At 36.9% G+C, this 22,082-nt stretch overlaps 1 long non-coding RNA gene across 3 annotated transcripts in view; it reads right to left on the bottom strand.

Moving 5' to 3' along the window:
- Window positions 1-1,218: 1,218 nt before the first annotated feature.
- The window catches only part of LOC128625890 (uncharacterized), a 41,803-nt gene continuing 20,939 nt past the window's right edge, over window positions 1,219-22,082 (bottom strand). For 2 of the 3 annotated variants that reach the window (XR_008389756.1, XR_008389755.1), the window contains 3 exons: window positions 18,068-18,237; window positions 12,850-13,120; window positions 1,220-4,885 (listed from right to left, as the gene is read on the bottom strand). This is a non-coding gene — a long non-coding RNA (uncharacterized LOC128625890). Of the gene's footprint in view, window positions 4,886-12,849; window positions 13,121-18,067; window positions 18,238-22,082 lie in introns of all 3 variants that reach the window. The other variant, XR_008389757.1, reaches the window with a different exon arrangement.

Consider the following 22,082-nt stretch of genomic DNA (forward strand, 5'->3'; position numbering starts at 1 on the left):
ACAATAGGATGGATGACATGACTGCACATCTTGGTAAGATAGAATTGTAACAAAGATCCTTGCATAAAATCAGAACCTTCAATAAAAATCATAGATTTGTGATAAGGAAACGTATCTGCCTCAACACAAACAACAAAAAAAAAACCAATTCTGCCCCTGAAAAGTTTCTTCTAAGAGTCTCCCTTCAAGCTGGTTTGGAATTCCATTGTAACACCTGTGTGGTCTGGGAACCCACAGGTAGCATGGAAGGGGTCCGGACCCACGCCTGGCAGGAGTGAAAGTAAAAGTGCTCCAGCAGTTTGGATGCCACTGGAGTCTCAGAGAGAAAGCCATTCTGAAGATGAGCCTGCAGTCCAAACCTATAAGACAATGGAGAAACCATTCGCCCTAACCAAGTGTTAAGACCCACAATAAAGAGCACCCCTCAACTGAAAGTGTTAAAATCAACCAGGAAGCCACTATAAATATGTTTCAAATAATTTGGCATCAAAGGAATTGAATCATAGAGAAAGGATAAGATACTATGAAACCAAGAGTGGCGGGAGTAAGAAAAATAAACAATAGGGAAAGGAACAGCAAGTTTTTAAAAACAAAGAAACTTTTAAAAATAAAAATATGATTATGTAAAGAAAAGCTTTTGGGGTGACTTAAACTGTGGATTAGATTCAGCTATAGAGACAATTATTTTTTAAATGCATCTAGGATGCAGCAGAGATAAAAATACAGGTGATACAAAAAGGAGGTTAAGAGACTTCAGGACTAGTATAAGAATGTCCAACTTATCTCTCAAAAAAGTTCAGACAGTGAAGAGAAAGAGAATGGGCAAGAAGTAAATAATATTTGAAATGATAATGGTTGCAATGAAACCCCCATACTCGGGAAGCCCAGTAGAATCTAAGCAGGGTAGAAAAATAAGATTCGTACCCAACCACATTGTAGTCAACTGACAAGAGCCAAAGTACAAAGAAAAGACCATGGAAGGAGTAAGCATGGCCTACTCTATGGCCAATGCTCCAAAAAGTGAACTCAAGGAACGGTCTAATGTGAAGTGGGCCTCCGGGAACAAGTACATGGTTTTGCTAAGATGAAATTGCTCTTGCTGAATTAGTTATAGAAGAAAACCATATTGCTTTTTTTGTATATTTGTAATAAATAATCAAGGCTACCAAATCTGGTCTGTGTTAATTACGCTTTAATATGAAATCATTGCTAAAGGATATCATAAACTACTAAGAAGTAACAAGGGTTAGTGACTCACTGATCTCTTTGACTGTTTTGACAAACAAATTTTGCTTCCTTATGTTCCTAGTTCAAACATTATATAGCTAATAACCCATACATATTACATTTGTTTTTCACTATAATTTTTGTTTGTTTGTTTGTTTAGGTTGAGGTTTTCAAAATGTAACCTGCTAGATACGTTGAGAAAAGTATGCTTTCATTGTTACCACACCCACTCACCCATCTAAATATGTTAATGTGGGGAATTGATAAGAAACAATAGTTAAAACAGGATTTGGAGCACACAGACCCTACTAGTTTGTCTACTTACAAGATATGTGATTTCAATCAAGTAACTGTTCTGAATTTCAGTTTCTTCTTTTATATGTAAACATTAATATCTCCTTTAAACGACAATTGCAGGGACTGAAGAAGTACATTTCTTTCACCTGTGTATGCTCTAGCAGTTACATCCTATTACTTAATAGTCTTCCTGAAGGTATTATTCTATTTCTTGGCTTAAAGCTTTTATTCATACTGTTTCTGCTACTTGGATCTGTTCCCCTTGCCTTGTTTTCTTACCCTTCCTTCAGCTAACCTAACACTTAAAGGAACTAAGATCTGAAGAATGATTTTAGTTCGTAGATCACCTCCTCCATGGAGCCTTCTCACACCCCTCAAAGTCTGGTGCATTTTCTCCTCGGGGGTAGAGGCTGTCAAAATTACAATTGCTTCACATTTTACCTTTCTTTTCACAGAGGATTAAGGTAACACAAATTTAAACGACTTGCCAAGGTTATAACACCAGCTAGTGGCAGAAACAAGCTGTGATGCCAAGATTATCTCCGTTTTCTTCCATTGCTGCTGCTCCAGCCAGCTCCACCTGGTTGCATGGAGCCTCTGTGGAATGCGGAGGCATAGGACCTCCAGAAAGGACCCTTTGTGTGCTTCTGGGTGAGGTGCATTTCTTTCCCATGGTGTGGTAATTTATCAGGCTAAGACATCCTGACTGCTACTCTTTGCCAGCTCTACCAGCCGCCCTTCACTGGTCATCTGGTGCTTTAATCTTGGTCTGGACCAATGCCTGTCTTCTTTATTTTCTTCCTGGCACAAACCAAAATGTTATCTTTTTAATTTAGCCAAATCTCCTTCCAGAATTCATTATTCATGTGGAGATTTTTCTCTTCCCTTGAGACTCAATAATTGTCACTGCTGAAAAGGATTGTCTCCTAACCTCTCACCACCATACCCTACCTGAAGCACAAATGTTTGTTCCTGACTATGCCCGATCCCATGGGCTATGGAGCTCAAGAAGAAGGCAGTACATTCATTCTCTTCACTGAATCCACTGTTCCACTGTTTTTAAATTTTTTTTACGTGACAGTTCATCCAGCTGCCTAAGCCAGGTCATTATAGATTAACCCTCTCCTCTACCCCACAACCAGCCAGGTGTGAGGTCCTGCCATTTCTACACCCCTTTCAACCCTCATGTAATAATCCTCTTCTCTCTTTCTTCTGCCACCAACTTAGTTCTGGCCTTCTCAGACTTTTACCTGTATCCTTGAAATGACCTCCTAACCAGTTTCCACGACTCCAGTATGTCCCTTCTTCGGTCAGTCTTGATCCCTCACTGCAAAGTGATTGTTCTCATGCAAATCTCACCAGGTGAAATGGGTCCCTAATCTACAAGATGGATTAATCAATAATTAAGAAAGGCCATTAATTAGATACCTTATGAAAATTATTTGTTATTCTTAAGAGTTGCTTCAAAACACATTGGTTAAACCTCAACTATAACCCAGTTCTCTTGGAGTCATTCAAAGTAAGATACTTCTGAGACAATCTGGTCAAAGAAGAGATCCACACTCCTACTATCTATCACATCATTTAATTTAATTTGTAATTTTTTGCAGAGATATTGTTACTATTCTTATTAATACATTTACCCTTTTAATTGAGGTATAATGTGCACACAGCATTCTGTGTGTGATACATATAAAGTTCAATGAATTTTTATAATTGAATTTATTGTGGTGACATTGGTTAATAAAATCATATAGGTTTCAAGTATAAAATTCTATGATACATCATCTGTATATTGCATGTGCTTATCACCCAAAGTCAATTTCTTACCCATTGTCCAAAACTTACAACATCGAATGGGTACCTGTGTTATATTTATTTAAAAAAACATTTACATAATAAAAATTCAAACAATGTAAGAGGTTATATAGGATTTTTTTTAGAAAAAGAAGAAATAAATTTTCCTCTCACCTCAAATCCTGAGTTGTCTAACTTACATCCCTAGGAGTAATAATTTTTACAAATAATTCAATATATTCCCAGAAATGTTCTTTGTATGCATCAGCGTATTTATGACATAACGAGAGTGTGGTTTCATTTCAGTCCATCTCCCTCCCTCCTCTCTTCCTTCTTTTCTTTCCTTACTTACTCATTCAAGATGCAGAGTGGGAGTAGGATATTTTATTGCAAATATGTACTGTTGTTAGTTTACCCGTTTATTCTGATGGATGTTTAGGTGTTTCCAAATTTTTTATACAATAAATAAAGTTTTTTATTTATTTCCGTGTACTTGTTTTGCAAGTATATCTGTAGGATAAATGCGCAGAACAAATTTCTTAGTCAAAGGGTATGTGCATTTTACAGTTTAATAATCATTGCTAAAACTTTTCCAAAAAATTTGCACTAATTTAAACTTCCTCTATCAGACTGTGAAAATGCCTATTTCTGAGCATCCTAGTGATAATGCTGCATATTAAGCTTTTTGATCTTTGTCAGAGTGCTAGGTGAAAACTACTATTTTGTTGTTTGAATTTGGATGTCTTTAATGAGAGATGTTGAGATTCTTTCCAGTTTTTTGCAGCCATTTATATTTTACTTTCTTGGAAATTTTTCTATTGATTATTGGTCTTATCATTTATTTGTAATAGGTATTTGTACACAAAACAATTTTTTTCTGCAAAATAAATCACAAAATATTTATTTTTGTACTTTGCATTTGTATTTTAATTTTGTTTCAGTTTTTCCCCACCAAAGATATTTTCAGTATCGTTAATTCATGAAATTATTTATTAATGGCATCTCTTTGTGTTTTGTTTCCATAGCACTTCCCCATTCCAAAACTCAATTTTTTCCAAAATGTAGATGTTTCAGCCATCTGGAAATCATTTTGGTGTAAGGAGTCAGATGGCAGTCAGCTTTATGTTTTTCTCAGATGGCTGACCATTCGTTCCCAACTCCATTATTTGCTCATCTTTGCTCCCATGGTTTTAAATGTTTTCTTTAGCACATATTTAATCTCTTTGTGAATTTAGTTCATTATGTCATTCACCTGAAATCTATATAATGTTATAAACCAATGCTATCTAAATACAAATAAATTAAAAGAAAAGAAAAGCAATGTTACCAGATATATAGGTGATTATTATGCAACTATTTAGGAATGGCATCAACATATTTATGGCCTTAGTCACATTAAAAAGTAGAATTGCAACATAAATACTGCAGAAAGAAGTGAAAAACTTTTATCCCTTTATGGTCTTTGGAAGGCGGCCTTCACCCTCCTCTTGAGACTCTCTGTTTTCAGTGGCTCCATGGCATCTTCTCCAGTGTGTGTTCCACGTGAACTTCAGGACCAATTTGTCTAATTCCAACAAAAATGAAACAACTTGTATTATTGAAGCTATACTTATAGATTAAATTAATATAGATTAATAGATTGATATAGTAATGTATTTATATTCTAGATAAATTTGAACAAAGCTGATATAATATTGACTCTTTCAATCTAAGAACTGAGTATATCTTTCCCTTAATTCAAGTATGTGTACACATGTATACACATGTAAGCCTTGGTGGCACTACTAACCCTCCCTGAGACTCAGTTTCTCCCTCTGTAAAATAAGAAGAAAAATAGTAGCCTCCCTGACACCACCACTGACAATATTGTTATAACAGATACATATAAAGTGCTAACATAAGCACCTGGCATATAATAAGCTTTTAGTAAATGCTAGTGATTATTTGTTATTATTATTATTTTTCACATTAATATTGTTAAAACCCTTTTACTCCTTTTGGTTAAGATGCATATGTCATTTATTTTTCTATACATCTCAGCAATTTGCAAAGCTTAATTCCTATTATTCTTATTGTCTTCATCATTGTACATTAAATAATGCCTCATAGTTGTTTGGCAGGGTTGTGTTGGAAAGTAAGCTACAGTTTTCCTTCCCCCAGGGAATCCGCCTTAAGCCTGCTAACTCAGTTTTTCAAAAGATTTTTCTACAGTCATCTTTTTATCTTAATAAAAAATCCTGCTGGATTCCCTTTCCCCCCTAAAAATATGCTAACTAGGAATGTGTTGAGATAAGGAAAAATAGAGCTGTCTCCCACTGTCCACACCTCCCCTGAACATACATACTCTAGTTTCTAGTTTCGGATGCTGGGATTAAGGCTTCTCAGTGAGTGGGTTGCATATGTCATATCTAGGGACAATGAATCCTCATTTAAAAGATCTTTCAACCTGGAATGTTTTAAAGTAGTTCATATTTTAAAATGGATTACTGTATTATGGTGGTGTCATCTTTTGGGAAGAATAAATGTAACTTTAAACTTTAACCATAGGTGTATATGTGTGCATTTATTATACACATTTATGTTTGTGTATATATATATTAAGTAAATACCAAATATGATATTTTATATTAAATATATCTATGTACCTCAATATTTTGTATTTTACACAAAGACCATATACATACTTGTATACCAAATATACAATATGCATTTGTATACAAAATGCTATATGCCTATAGTTTTTCACTGAAAAAGACTTTTAACCACATTATAACATATTTTAGATAATAGATGAGAAAATAATTACTTAAGTCGAAGTATATTAACATAACTAATTACTGCCATCATTTTAGTATATCTCCTTCCAGTCTGTTTTACCATGTGTAAAAATTTTACTTATAAGTATAATGGCATAAGTCATCTTTAAGAGACATTACAAAGGGCTCTCCTGTTAGATCAAGAAAAACAGCAGTAGAAGGAAGCGGAGGTAGAGTGCCAGGGGGAGAGAAGTTTGGGGGAAGGTCCCATAAAGTTAGGTGGAGTCTGTATTCCGCCTTGCGCCATCAAGGAACAGAATGGTACAGAGTATTTTGTGTAAGAATATTTGGAGAAGTAACTGGCATGCTCATGAAAAATTAATGTTCAGCCTGCTATAAAATAATGTGTGCCCAGCCAGTATCAGCCCAGGAAGAACCACAAACAGTACCAACTAAGTAGAAAGAAAAAAATTGCTTTCTTACTCTATAACCTCTACTCCTGTTCTAATTCTAGAAAATACAGAAACAGCAGCATGAGTAGAGGATAAGAGGAAATTAAAAGCAGAGGAAGAGAAAAAGAATAAATCTTGATTTCACCCAGTCTCCTGTCTTTAAATATCATCCATGGTTCAATCACTGCCAAACTTACCACTCCACCTTTGCACCCTCTCCTGAACTCCACACTTGTATATCTAACTTCTCACTCCACATCTCTGCTTGAATATCTAATAGATGTCTCAGACTTAACATGTACAACACCCTGATCAGCCAACATTGCTCTCTAAAATGGTCAACACCAACTTAATCCTTTCAATTGCTCAGGCTAAAAATTTTGTAGGTTTTCTCGACTTCCCTTTACTCATATGTTGCATATTATTTTTGTCAGGAAACCCTGTGGTATTTACCTTTAAAAATATGTAGAATCTGATCACCTTCAGCTTTTCACTACTATTTCCCTGGTTTAAGCTACTAAAATCAACTATGAGCAACTGTAAAAATCCCTACGGAAATAACAGATCTATATCGTGATCAGTAACCAATCACAGCACTTCTTACAAAATCTATCGTTGTGATTGGTCACTGCACGGTTGGCTATTAGTGCACACACGGACAGCCACAAGGAGAGCTGGGATGCCTCCCTGTCTTCCCTGTAGTAAAAACACATGTAATAGTTCTCCAAATGGATCATCAAAAAAAGGAATTGGCCAAAAAAGAACAAAGTGCAGTGAATTAAGTGAAAAAAAGATAAATCTAGACATGAAATTGAAGTCAAACATAAATGGATTTGTAGAAGAAATAGCAAACTGTGGGAATGTTGATGCTGCTGCCTTTGCAGAAATTCCAGTGATGGAGCCTGAGGAACTTAGTGAAGGTGAACTTATGGACATCAATGAAGACAGTGGCTGTGATGAAAAGGATGAGGATATCTCAAAGGCATTGATGCAGGCAGAAATAAATAAATTAATTAATAAAATAAAGTCACTTCAGAGGATAAATAAAGGATAAAATGTTAAATGCACATTCAAATTTAGATAGGAACCTAACAGCCATGGTGTGGAAAAAAATTAGTTGTACATGAGAAGACAAGCTTTGTTTTAGCTACTCCTAAAAAGCTTTTTTACAAAGAATAAAATATGATCATACTCAGTGTTTATAATATTTAAAATTACAGTGTACCAAATAAGCTTTAGTTTCATTATTTTTATTTCCCTATACATTTATAATTGATTGATAATGAGATGTTAATGTTCTGACACAAATTTGAAGGGTAATAGAAAAATTGAATTTTTCCCTAAATCACTAAGATCACTTTTGCCTACTCACAGCTTGCAGTTGTGTTTGTGGCCCCAGGCCTCCATATAAAATAAAGTGAGGACAGAGCAGTTTACATCAAACGGAGTAAATGTGACAGTGACATTTAATGAATTTCCCCATATGCCAGATATACAGAATGGCAGTAACCCATTCCTGTTTAAAATAAATACAGGAAGAAACTCTAAACTTACAGTGACAATTATAGCATTAATGGCAATAAATACTAATTACTGAACATTTACTATATATGCCAGCTTCTCAAACACTTATATATCATTATTTAATCTCCACAACAATCCTATGAAGTAGGTAGTTTCTGTTATCATCACCACAGGAGATGCAATAGGATGAAGATAGTAACATTGCTATGCAAAATGAACAAACAACTGCTTTTATTAAGTTTAACTAGTTTCCAAGGCCAGGTTCTAGAAAATGGAGAGAAAATAGATTTTTTTCAGTACCTGGGACCAAGGTCAAAGTTTTTCAATAAATAAAAACTCATTCCATGTAACCTAAGAACCTGGCACTCTTGCATTCATTCATTTATTCAATAATTCAACAGATATGTGCGAAGTGCCTCCATGCGCCTGGCCAACGTCTAGAAACTGAGGATATAGTGAGCTCTGTCTTGGTGTTGCTGATATGCTAGAAAGAAAGACAAGATAATAACAAACAAATACATAACATAATATTAGGTTACATTATGATATAGTTTAATATTTATATTAGAAAAATGAGTCCTGGGTGGTGCAGCTCAGTAGACTGAGTGCTGGCCTGTGAACCAAAGGGTCACCAGTTCGATTCCCAATCAGGAAACATTCTTCAGTTGTGGGTCAGGTCCCCAGTAGGGGGCGTGTGAGAGGCAACCACACACTGATGTTTCTCTCTTTCTCCTTCTCTCCTCCTCTCTAAAAAATAAATAAGTAAAATCTTTTTTAAAAAAATAGAAAAGTGAGATAAGGCAAAAAGAAAAAATGGGCAAGGAAATTGCTAGGATATTCCAGAAAGATTTTTATGAGAAGGGGTGTCATTTGAAAAGAAAATATATTAAAATGAGGGAAGAAGTCATGTGACTGTCTGGTGGAAGAACATTCCTGGCAGATGGAAGAGCAGGAACAAAGTTCCTGAATGAAACTGTGAGTGGCAAGTATAAGGATGAATGAGAACATAAAGATTGGAATAGTGGAATAAGTGAGAGGAGAAGTCTCACAGTGAAGCTAGAGAGGTAGCCAGGGACTCTAATAAAGAATTTTGCAGCCATGGAAAAAATTTTAGATTTTCTTCTTAGTGTAGTGGGAGCCATTGAAAGACTGAGAGTAAGAGATTAAGATGCTTTGCTTTACTTTAAAATATCAGTCTGCCTGGAATGTAGCAGGGGTGACCAATCCACGGTCCATGGGCCGCATGTGACCCAAGATGGCTGTGAGTCCTCCAACACAAAATCATAAACTTACTTAAAACCTTTCTTTGCTCATCAGTTTTCATTAGTGTTTGTGTACTTAATATGTGCTCCAAGACAACTCTTCTTCCAGTGTGGCCCAGAGACACCAAAAGTTTGGACACCCCTGGTTGTAAGAATACTGAGGATGGAAGGGCAAGAGTGGAGGCAAAGAGACAAGTTTGGTGGCTGTTACAGTAGATGCGACACACACAGCGATTGTGGCTTGTACTAAGCAGTTGACAGGAGAAGTGAGAAATATTGAATGAGTAACATATTCTGAAGACAGAGTCAACAAGAGTTTGCTGATGGGTTTGATGCAGAGCATGAAAAAAAGTGAAGCATCAAGGCAGGCAACACAGTTCTGGTTTTAGCAACTGAGTGAATGGTGGTGCCTTTAACTAAATAAAGACTAGGGATCAGTAAGTTTGTGTTGGAAGATAAATAGAGTTCTTTTTGGACAAGCAGGATTTGAGATGCCTGTTAGACATCTATGTGGAACTGCGGAACAGTTGCCACATTTGTTCAGATGCTGAGAGGAAAGGTGAGAGGTGGAGATGCTCATGGGAGCATCATCAGAATACGAGTGGAAATGAAAGCTGCAGGGCTGGATAAAGTAATCTCAGTCTTGATTGTACATCATTGAGAAGAAGCCTCAGGATTGACTTGGGCCCAGGCAAGCATTTAGGAGTCAGAAAACTGAAGATAATCCAGCAATGGAGACTGAAAGAAAAAACATACTCTGTATTTCATACTCATATATTTCAAGTGGCTAATAATTCTGGTTACAGGCTGAATGCACCAGATGTGTAACATCTCACAATAGTCCAAATAATTAAGGGAAAATGTCTGTCATACCCTCTAAAGAAAATTGCTTTTTTATTACAAGTTCTGAAAGGATAATGATTCTTGGCTACTATATTTTGAAGATAAAAATTATTTGAAAGGGCTCACTACTCAATGTTGAATACTATGAAAGAAACTATTTCATGGCAAGAAAGATGTGTAAATAAGGTATTCTTGATTTAAAAATTTACCCAGTATCTTATTCTGAGAAAATTATAAAAGCATGCAGATTCATTGTCATTAATGGTGCCAGTTTTTTTTAAAGGTAAAAGCTACAAGTAAAGTATCATTTTATACTGCCACCAACGCGCGCGCACACACACACATACTCAGTTTCTACATGGATGTGGTCATATCCTTACTGGCCATAAATAAAGTGTATTGAACTTGATGTTGAGTTCCTGTAAGCTGCTCATTCTTTCTTCAAGTTCACTTGTGCTCCAAATCACTACCAGGCCAAGTACACCTTAAATCTTAGAGTTTGAAGTTTAGTATTACCTGGACCTAACCATTCGATGTGAAATATGGTTGAGGGCTAGTTTACACTCAGTTCTTTTTTATTCTGTCTGTGCATCCTCCTGAGTTATGAACTTTTTGAAGGCAGTTTTCTCTTAGATTGGTCATATGTGGGAGATCAAAATTAAAGTTTACATTTTGGAGAATTAACAAATCTCCTTAGGAAAAAAAGCTTCTTCCATGCTTCACTTATTTTCTGAGTTCCTGATTTTCTTCAAATCTTGATCTAATAATTCATTGTATTTTTGGCTTTTGCAACTTTTAAAATACTTAAAAATATATTATCAAGACTTTTTATATATTTTCTGTGGGACTGCAACTCCCAATAACCTAGCCCGACATCACTGGAAACCAGAGGTCTCAATCCCATCTGCACTTGGGAAAAGTTTACCCGTGTTTTGAAAGCTCTGCCATTTGTTTCCACTCTGCTCTTCTTGTTTATCTAGTACATATGTGACTTCTTCGTTCTTTAAAACCACACTTCACCTCTCTGACCCTGTCCTACCTATTACTCACGAATGCACTCAGGATTTTATCGTATTAGATTCTTAATGGCAGGTAGCATGCATTACCCCCTGAAGCAACTAGTTTACGCTTTGCACAAAGCAGGTATTTAAGATTTATTTAATTAAAAAAGATTTCAAAGTATTGCTTGAGAAACCAACTGAACCGATAACTTTGGTTTTTTCCCACATTTTTCACTTGCCACAGGAATCTTCTTGAGCAATATAAAAAGTTCCCAAGCCTTTTCCCTCACATTCCACTTAACTAGTTTACATCAAGGAATGTGCAAAGCTAAAGGGCTCCGGGGCTGGAACATTTAATCACATCATTAGTTCAACTTGAGATAATAAACATGATTCCTCAAGCCACTTCATACAACTCATAAAGTAGCTTTAGTTCACAGGAAAAGAAGAATTTTGGCTCCCAAGGAGCATAATTCTATTCAGATGTGGTCAAGCAAGACTGGATGCCAAACCGCATGACAATATGTGAAATGACGTGGAAAGGGGAGGAAATCATTTGCATATAACAAGAAACTCCTGTTGCCTTAACTACCCTTAATCTACATCCATAAAGATTAGGTGAATAAGCATGACAAAAGTATGGACTGCCTTAAAGGGATAGAATGACATTTGGAGCCCATGAATTTGAAATAGTGCAGGAGATAGATGTTCTAACCAGTTTGAACTACATCTTCATCTGGCGTCTTTGCAAGAGAATGGCACTGGCTGTAAAGGAAGGATGTTTATTAAATTTCTCTAACATGGAGATGTCATAGTCATCAATTAGAAAGAGAGAAAAATTCTATTAAGAATCCAAAGCAAGACTTGGTGCACACCAGATACAAATTTTAGCATAAGACTGATTCTGTTTGCAATGATTTTAAAATAGGACTTAAGAGTTCTTTGGAAGACCTTGGATTTAATTTATTGCAATGTGCTAGACATATATTATTAATTTGCAGTGATACAATATAGGTAACATTTTACAGAGCCTCTCTTTTCAAATCAAGATGGAATAATCATGATAATTACTTCATAGGGTCACTGTATGGGTTAAATGAAGTAATTCATGTCAAGGGTCTAGAACAGTTCGACATTTAATAAGTACTACATAAATGTTCACACACACTCACTTTGGAGAGAAGTAAACATAAGGTAGGTGACCAAAAAATACCTGGTTTGTGCTAAGCCTACAAAAGGTACTTGAGGGAAAGAGTAAGGGACACAGAAACAGATAACCCAGTGTCCGATTCCAGGTAAATTATTTCTTAATCTTTCTGAGACTTTCTCTTTCTCAGCAAATTAGAAATAATAATAATATCTATTTCCTAGAGCTACAAGGAATTTATTTAGATAACATGCTATGTGCCAAGCAAAGAGCCTGGCACCTGGTGATAGCTCACAAAAGGATAGATTTTATTATCAAAAAGTATACACGAAAAGAGCTTGCATTCTCCTAATGTTTTGCATGGTCAAACTACCATGTGATGTTAAGCAGTGTGTGTGCCCACGCACAGTAACAGAGTACACATTTGTGTGGTTTTCTTAAGGAGTTTTTTCCAAAGCAAAGCTGAAGAAGTAAATAAATGAGGTCCAGACCAATAATAGAAAAATTGTGCCCATTTCTGGTTCATTCTGAGGTTGGACTTACAGTCAAGAAGGAGCCAGGCTGGTATGAATTTACAGAGATGACTTCTTGCTCTTACAATCAGGTCCTCCATATCCCACAGCCTTCAGCGGTAGCCCCATGTCAGATCCTGAAGGGAGTTGAAAGTGAAGACAGACTCATCCAGCAGCACAAATGAAGAGCATCACTCGGGAAATTTCCTTTGGTGGTGTCAAAGGTCACGCTTATTTGGTATATACACTCAGCTCACGTAGACAAAAATTCTTGAAGGGTTTGACAGGTAAACTCATATCATCTAGAAGAAGAGAAGAAATTAAGACTTGGTCACTTTCAGAGTGGAGAGATTAGTTATAAATTCTCTTGCCAGTGACTAGCAGGAAATCTTCAGAGGAAGTAACAACTGCACTTGGTTAAATGTGTGATCCAACTGGTTCTACCCTTCACCTCTGCAGTGAGAACTCTCCCTCTCTTCTCAGTCCCTCAGAATCATGCGCTGACATAAAAAGGCAACATGGCAGCCCTGGCTGGTGTAGCTCAGTGGATTGAGCGCAGGCCTGCGAACCACACGATCGCGGTTCGATTCCCAGTCAGGGCACATGCCTGGGTTGCAGGCCAGTTCCCTGCAGGCCAGTTCCCAGCAGGGGACGCACAAAAAAGGCAACCATACATTGATGTTTCTCTCCCTCTCTCCTTCCCCCCTTCCCCTCTAAAGATAAATAAATAATTTAAAAAAAAAAAAAAGGCAACATGGCTAGGGGTAGCTTGAACCACAGATACCAGTAAAATCTGTGGAACCTTGTTGAGTTTTTCTCATTAAAATCATCCAGATTCAGAATATTACCAGAATGAGCATTTGTGAAATCCCAGAAATAAGCCAGTTTTTACTAAAGGCATTTTTGAAATCTATTACGGTTAAAGTATTATAATGTGCTTTATCAGCAATTCAATTTTACTTTTAGAAATAATAGGTTGATAGAGAAAGTCTTTATTCTGAAAGTCAAGATGTTTATAGCATTTTGTAATATTTTTGCACATTTAGGACTAAGCAGAAAGAACCTATAACTATTTTGTCTAAAACCAAACATTCTGAAATAATTCTAATGGTCTTAGGTCAGACTTAAGACTGATATTTTTGGAACTTACTATTTGTACTGCATAATGATCTTGTAAGAGGTCCTGTCTAACATGGTGACTTGAAGGTAACCACAAATTTTATTGGAAGAATTCAAAGTATAAATATCCAGTAGCTCTCTGAGACTGCTCATTCTGAGCCACTGTGATTTTTATGTATTTTTAGAAAAATCCACTGGGGCCAAAGCTGTGAAACCATTAAACCTCATTTAATTCCAACCATAGCTAATGTATTCATTATGTTAGGATGTTAGGCTTCAATTACGTTAGAATTAGTCTTTGGATAGAAGAGTTTGCATGTCTTTCCAATCTAAGAAGCCTGGTTTGAGAAAGAATTCAGTTATTTTATTTTGTTTTGGCAAATGTTTCACACTTGGCATAACATTTATCTTTGTTTGGGCAAAATAAGCACCATAGCATTTAGAAAAAAAAAGAACGAGCAAGCTAGGGAAGGACAGAGTAGAATCTAGACCAGTGGTTTTCAAAGTGTGATGTGGGGACCCTGAGGAGATCCTGAGACCCTTTCAGGGTGTTTGTAAAGTTGAAACATTTTGCAACACTAAGATGTTATTTGCCTTTCCCTCCTAATTCTCTCAGAGTACCTAATGGAGTTTTTCAGAGACCACATGATTATGACAATCTCATTGTTCTGATGGCTAATGGAATATAAGTTGGTATTTTAAATTTTCTGTTTAAAATTATGATAAAATAAACATTATCGGTTATAATTCATATTTTTAAGAAAAATTGTGGCTATTCTCAGTAAATTTTAAGTATTTTAATGGTCTCAAGAACAAAAAATTACTGGTCTAGAACAATACTGTCCTATGGGATTTCTTGTAGTAATGGAGATGTTCTATAACCCTGCACTGTTTCATAGAGAAGCTATTAGGCACATGTGACTGCTGAACACCAAAACTGTGGCTGGTGGCTAACATGACTAAGGAATTAATCTCTTTGGTTTTTATTGAATTTAAATTAAAATGTAAAGAGGCCCCGCAGGTGACGCACCTTGGGCAGTGCAGACCTCGACTCCTAGTGCCCTGATCCCCGATTTAATGCTTTTCCTGATTTTTTAATACAAGTTATTTTATAGTTAGAAAGATTTTCCTCCTGCTCGCTATTGAACTATTGGCTCGGTCTGTGTGGTGTGTAAGGGGTTTGTTTACAACAAACACACAGTAAGAGAATTATTATCAGCCTTGAAGCATGAATAAATTCCAAATCAAATTTTTTATTCAAAACAAAAAAGAATGTAATTTTTAAAATCTTGTGGTTGTCTCTTTGGGAGTTATATAGAATTCAGAACAATGTTTATTTATGCTACACCTTGAATTAACTACACAGGCTTTAGAACAGGGGTGTCTGACCCGTGACCCATGGGCCACACACTGCTCAGGATGGCTACGAATGTCACGTAAAATAAATGTACGTATGCCCTCGCTATTTATAAGCATGCATGGCTTCAGTTCTGCGGTGGTGTGCGGCTGCCAGTGCGTCTTCCAAGCACAGATGGTAGAATTCACACTATCAGAGGTTATGTGTGCTCTGGTGACTTAGCGAGGCAGCGATTATCAACAATATTTCAACCTACCATTGCAACGTTAAGTGTTTAATGTTATTAGAAGCCCGGTAAGCATTCTTATTTGATGGTTAAAGGTACTTCCATGCCTCGGCGGTGCCTCACACATGGCCTGCCCTGCTTTACAATAGGCCCTCCTTCTGGCCCTGCATCGGCAGCCAAGAGGGCTGTAGAAGGGTCCAAACCTTGCTTTCTGTTTCCCTGTTAATTAATTTTCATAATAAAAGTAAATAAAGTCCCTTTTCTATTATTTTTTTTAAATCCTGGCATGGCTTCTACAACATCCCAAAAGAAAAATTACAAATGAAGGAAGATTGTTCAATAAAAAGTGGACAGATCACTACTTTTCTGCCCAGGGAACTATTAAAGAACTTGGATTAATTTGTAGGGAATTTTGCAAATTTTCAAAGACTATAATTTGAAAAAGGTGTTATATGCAAAAACATGCTGCCAAATTCAATGCATATGAAGTATTGTGTTGTAAAGACAAAACGGTGGGACTGAAAAAAGTGTCTTCTCGACAAAAGTTTATTCAAATAGTTACAACTCAGGCAGATTCTGTTGTAAAAGCTAGTTAGGTAGTAGCATATTTCATAGCAAAAAATCAAAACCATTTACTGCTGGTGAGTTTGTTATGCAATGTATAGAAAGCATGGCAGATACAATTTGCCCTGAAAAAAAAAGGGAGCTATTTTTAAAATTGGGTTGTCTCACCAGACTATAGTCAGGCAAATTGAAGAAACTGGAAAATCTATCAAAAGAAGTTTGGAGAGTAAAGCTGCTAATTTTTAACTTTATGCTTTGGGGATGGATGGTAACACAGATCCTACAGATGAGGCTCAACTTGCCATTTTTATTAGAGGTATTGATGAATATGTCACTGAAGAAATGGCTTCTTTAGTGACATTAAAAGACAACTAAAGCAACAGATGATTTATATGAGCAGTAAAAATATGTTAAAGTGATTTTCTTTGTTCGTTGTCAACACATCTGGTATAGTGACTGATGGTGCCCTGGTGATGACAGGTAAAAGGGAGGTGATTGTAAAATTAAAAGGATATGATGCAATTGCAGCCCCAAATTCATATTTGATGAAGTATCATTGCATCAAAAACATGTATGCACAAAAATGTTAAAAGTGGATAATGTCATACAAATCATCATCAACTCTGCGAATTTCATAAGAGCCAAGGGACTGAATCATCGCGAATTTCAGGAATTCCTTAAAAGTATGGATGCTGACTATGGCAACATCATTTACTTTTCAGAAGTAAAATAGCAAAGTCAAAGCTAAATGTTGAAAAGATTTTTGATTGGTGACATGTTATCAAGTCTTTTGTGGTATCAAAAAACAAATTTGTGCTGGAACTTGATGATAAAGACTGGCTTACAGATTTAGCATTTTTTAGTGCATTTAACCACTCATTTAAATGAGTTACACATGCATCCTCAAGGTGGAAACCAACTTACCAATACCATGTTTCAAACCATAGCAGCGTTCCAAATGAAACCGAATTATGGCAAGCTCAAATTAAGGCAATTTTATGCATTTCGACACATTGGCTAAACACTGTCTTGCAAACATAGAAAAGTATGCAGCCTTGCTTTTCAGTTTGATACAAGAATTTGAAAACAGATTTCAGAGACGCCAGAAGGTTGATCACCCCTGCTTTAGAGGTTAGTTTTTCACTTATAAACAGTATTGCTGTTGCAGTCACATACGAACAAGAGGGTAAGTGTTGCAGTTATGTAGGAAGGTGAGCTGGGCATTAAGGCCTGTTATTATTAAAACTGACCTGCTATGACATGGTCATAATTCACTAGGATTTGAATCTCAATTAGCAGAAATCCTGGATTTCTCAGTTAGAGCTGCCTGGTGCTGTGTGCCTGACTCATGCTAACCACACTGTCTAAAGATACAGGAGCAGGGACACAGTCCCTACTTGAAAATACAAGCTTCGAATTGTTGAATATGACCCTGCATGAGTGGCGCAAGCTTGCTAAACCTGCTTTATACTAGAAAAATGGGGCAATTATATTATTACTAAGTGCTTTCTCTATATGTTGTTGAGGAACTTAAATGAAGTGATGTAGCTAAAACAGTACAACTCTTACAAATTCTCAACATTCTATACATGGCAATGATTTTACAAATTATTACTACAAGCTTGATAAATCTTTACTGAATGTCACATCAGAGCCAGTGTGTCAACGCTGAGGAATAAGCAGGCGTGGTCCCTGAACTTGTGGAGCTTACAATCCAATGAGGGAGAGAAACAAATAATCACAAAAGTGAAAAAGAGTTCTAGATGGTGCTGAGATTTCTAAGAGAAAAAAGCTGGGTCATACATCAGGATGTACAAGGAAAAAATTGCCTAGATCCAGAGGTTTGGAAAGTCTCTTTGAGGAAGGAATATTTAAGCTGAGATCTGAAATACCAGTAGCATTTACTATTAGCTGAAAAGTGCTTCACGGTGTATTAATTGGAGGTAATGGTTAGTAAATGGACTCTAAAATTCAATGACTTACCAGTACAGAAGTTTATTTCTTTGCCATTTAGCAGCCCCAGGTCATTCATCAGGCTCTGCTCAGTCAAGTCATGGAGGGGCCAGGCTGAAAGGGCAGGTCTGTCGTCCTCACCTTCGGACTTCTTCAGCTGTTCTATTGTCACCATTTCTAACCAGCAAGGGGATGGACACCTAGGAAGAATTTCAAACAGATGAGTTGAAGTTGTTGTTATATAGGAAAGTCAGCTGGATGTTCAGATGGGCTCCCATGGACCTGGCTTGCCTTGGTGTGGTCGTCATTCACTAGGACATGGATCTCAATTAGAGAAGTCCTAGAACTGTCTGGATTTTGTGCGCCTACTTCCTGCAGACCAAAATCACACACACACAAAAAATATGGGCATAGAAAAATCCCAGCTTGAAAGTATAAACTTTGAATGGTTTTAGAATAGGCTTCTAAAACTTTGTAAACCTTATCTGCTTTGTGGAGTAATGATAGCATTAGTGCCTTCTCTATATGTTGTTAAGAGGGTTAAATGAGATCATCATTTTCACTCATATCCATTCAGTTTTGTAATATGGCTACACCTTGATGAAAGGGCACCTAGGAAATGTAGTTTTTCACTAGACAGTTATATTCTGAGTGAAAAGCAAAACAGATCACAGTTTCCCCTACGTGTCTAACTCACAGGCAGAGAAAACTGAAAACATAAAGCCCTAACATGGGAAAGAGCTTGGCATGCTAAAGCAATTTAATGGAGACTAGGATGTCTGGGGAAAGTGCTATGATATAGGCCTAAAAGCCAGGATTAATTTGTTTTCTGAGGAGAACGAGACAGTTTAGATGGACCTCTGTGACTCAGAACATGGGTGTGAGGCGATGGATGGGGCATGGGAGGAAGATGAAGAGTGTTTGGACAGAGCAAAATGCAAAAGCACAGGCAAGGAACAAGGAAGTAGACACGGTGTGTCCTGAGAGAGAAGAGCAGTGACCTAACACATTATCAGAACGAGTTTCCCTCTGCTACTCTTAAATATACCTCAGAGAGAAATTGTACACTGTTGGTCATTCAGTTAGAAAAGAATTATAGCAAGAAGATCATGGAGTCTAGATCTAATGTCAGTTTCTTGAGTTGTGTTCAAAAAAGCCTTGAAAAACATGCTTTCTATCTTTACGAAGGGCCAACTTTATTTATCTTCCCCACTAAGCAACAACTATGCATCAGTTCCTTGTTGAACAATTGTTCAGTTTTATCAAAACAGAAAATATTGCTGTGCTCTTTCTGAAACATACAGGAATACAGAAATAATTTTTATTTTACTATGAAATTTAATGTACTTCAATAACACTTAGAACATCCTGCTTTCCCTTCAAAACTAAACACGGATTCCATACTTTCATTTACTTATTCATACACTTATTCATTTAGTCATATTTATTAACGATTCCTAGAGTTAAGAGGGATTGATTTAGATAACATGCAAAGTGTTCAGCAAAGAGCCTAAAGATAACTCCCCCAAAATAGATTTTATTTTCAAAATGCATTCATGCAAGGAACTTGCAGTTCCATAATTCTTTGCCCCCGATAACTCCCAGCCCTTGAGATGCAATCGATAGAGTGTAAAGAGCATTGACATTGGAATCACACAAACTAGAGATGAATTCTTGTTGTCATTTAAAACAGTGAGAATGAGGGCATTTTTCTAAAACTGGGCCCACTTTGTTTCACCTGAGATAGTTAGAATACTTCCCACTTGGGGGTTGCTGTGAAGATCATATAAAACAATTTACACAAAGTAGCCAGGCTGGTACACAGTAAGCATGTGGTAGCACTTGCACACCCCCCATCATTTTGGGGCTCCCTCTCAGATCTGCTCTGAGAGATGAAAGTCACACACCTTGACTTCAGCCTGGGTACATCTAGTCTCAAAGACAATCTTGGTGAGAAGCCAGGCAGGAGAAGAGGCACTGGTTTGCATCATGAGTTCCAGGTTTCAGAAAAGGGCAAACGTCTAACCAAACTACCACGATCCCTTCACTTGCCAGACCACTTGCCATCTGACTCCCTACTAGAAATTAGCCACAGACCACCGATGGTCAGTGAGCTATTGTGCAAGGCTCTCTGCCCAATAAAAGCATGAAAAGTAAGGCAAGAAGGAAAGGCCAACAGACAGGGCAGTGGAGGAGGCAGAGGGGTGAAAGCATGAGGGGTGATCTTAATGAATCGGGGGAGGAGACAGCGTGTACATTAATTTAGAGGGATATGTTTATCTCCTTGTGAAAACACACAACATTACACCACCTAAATAAATAAACTTAAAAAAATATTTGGGAGGTGTTGTGGACAGAGGTTAAGGAAACTGGTTTAGGAATACTGGTTGTTGAGTTCAAACCCTGGCTCTACCACTTGTGAGAAGTACAGCCTTGGGCAAGTTATTTGAAGTTGCTGAGCTGCAGTTTCCTTAGTAGTTCCTGAATCATTACATTAATGTAGTACTTAAATGTATTATAATCCATACAAGGCAGGTGCAATAGTCTTAGCACGTAGCACATATTAAAAAATACTAGATTTTGTAATTATGATTTAGGATTTTAGCTGAGCCAACACACCTCAAAATTTAAAAAGCAGAGACAATCATCTATCATTTGTAGGCGGTTCCAATGACAAATAAGATTAATTGGTAATCTCCCATGCAGCCCGGATGACTTTCATTTCTCAGTATACAATACTCTCCCGAAACAAACTTCCTATCAGATTCTATCTTCTTTTCTCATTAAAAAAATTGTATTTTTATAATCTTCTAATATATGGCACTTCTCCATTTCTTGAGAAACTACTTTTATTTAAAACTTTTATAAAGTGACTTGCTTCTCAAGAACTTTCATGCTAGGCTATTGCTCATAGATCTTGTATCTAGTCATTACCACTCCTTCCTGTGGTTTGGATCTTAGAGCTTTTCCTTCTTACTCAATGCAACCTTTATAATGTTGCTAAGACCCCTTGGAGGCAACAAATCCCTATGCACCTTCTAGCTTTGTGAGAGCATTCTCTTCACCCGGAAAGTGCCCTTCTGCCTCCCACCTAGCATTTTTCAAGCATCGATTTTGTGCCTAGAGTTTTGCTGGGTACTCCGAGTCTATAAATGCAAAATACAGGTCTTGCCTTTACACAGTTTAGAATTCAATAAAAAACACAAATCTCATATACACGAAACAAGTGAAGAACAAAGTCAAGGCAGTTAGGAAGAAATGGAGGATAATATAGTAAACACTGGTTATGAGCCCACCAGAGAAGTGAGAATAGGTATACAATATACTGTTTTCTTGGAAATGGTGATCACTACAGCTGGAAAGGGGAGGAGAGGCAGTGAAGAAATACTTCTGTTAGCTAGATGGCTGGCTAACAGCACCACAGCTGGGGGCTTTATACCATTTGCTCCACTACAGCCCCTCTTACAGAATGTAATTCCCTCTGTAGACAGGTTATAAACAGCACTCAGTTTCCCACATAGTTTACACGGGGTGATTCAATCCAAAGAGTAGCTGAACCAAGGAGTACAGGAGTACATTGATAACGGACATTTTGCAGGATATTGCAGTGTCAAGAGCATCTGCTCACCTTACTTCATTCTCATAACTAACCACTCTACGAGAGAGTCATTATTATTTCCATTTTCAAATGAGTAAAATGACATTAACAGAAATTAAATGAATTCCCTAAGACCACAAATTTGGCCCATAACCATTGCGGGTAGATATTTCCAGGTTCCCCAAACCCGTACTACACCACACTGTGGTGCTTCACATTTAGGAGGAGAAAGAGTGTAAGAGGGGGTGTGTGTTGGGGCTGCCAGAACAAGGGTTATTCAGTGACATGATCCATCTTTTAGAATATTATTTCTAGGGAATGGAAGATTTTAGAATATAACCTATTTATTTATGTAAGTTGGAAACAGATGACACAAAGTACAAACCTGGACCTGCGGCTCAATATGTTATCTGGTTTCTCTGTCAAGCAAAAATATGTGAATTTCCT

The sequence above is a fragment of the Artibeus jamaicensis genome, unplaced genomic scaffold (genome assembly GCF_021234435.1).
Source record: "Artibeus jamaicensis isolate MK-2021 breed Jamaican fruit bat unplaced genomic scaffold, CSHL_Jam_final scaffold_1031, whole genome shotgun sequence".
NCBI classification, from domain to species: Eukaryota; Metazoa; Chordata; class Mammalia; order Chiroptera; family Phyllostomidae; genus Artibeus; species Artibeus jamaicensis.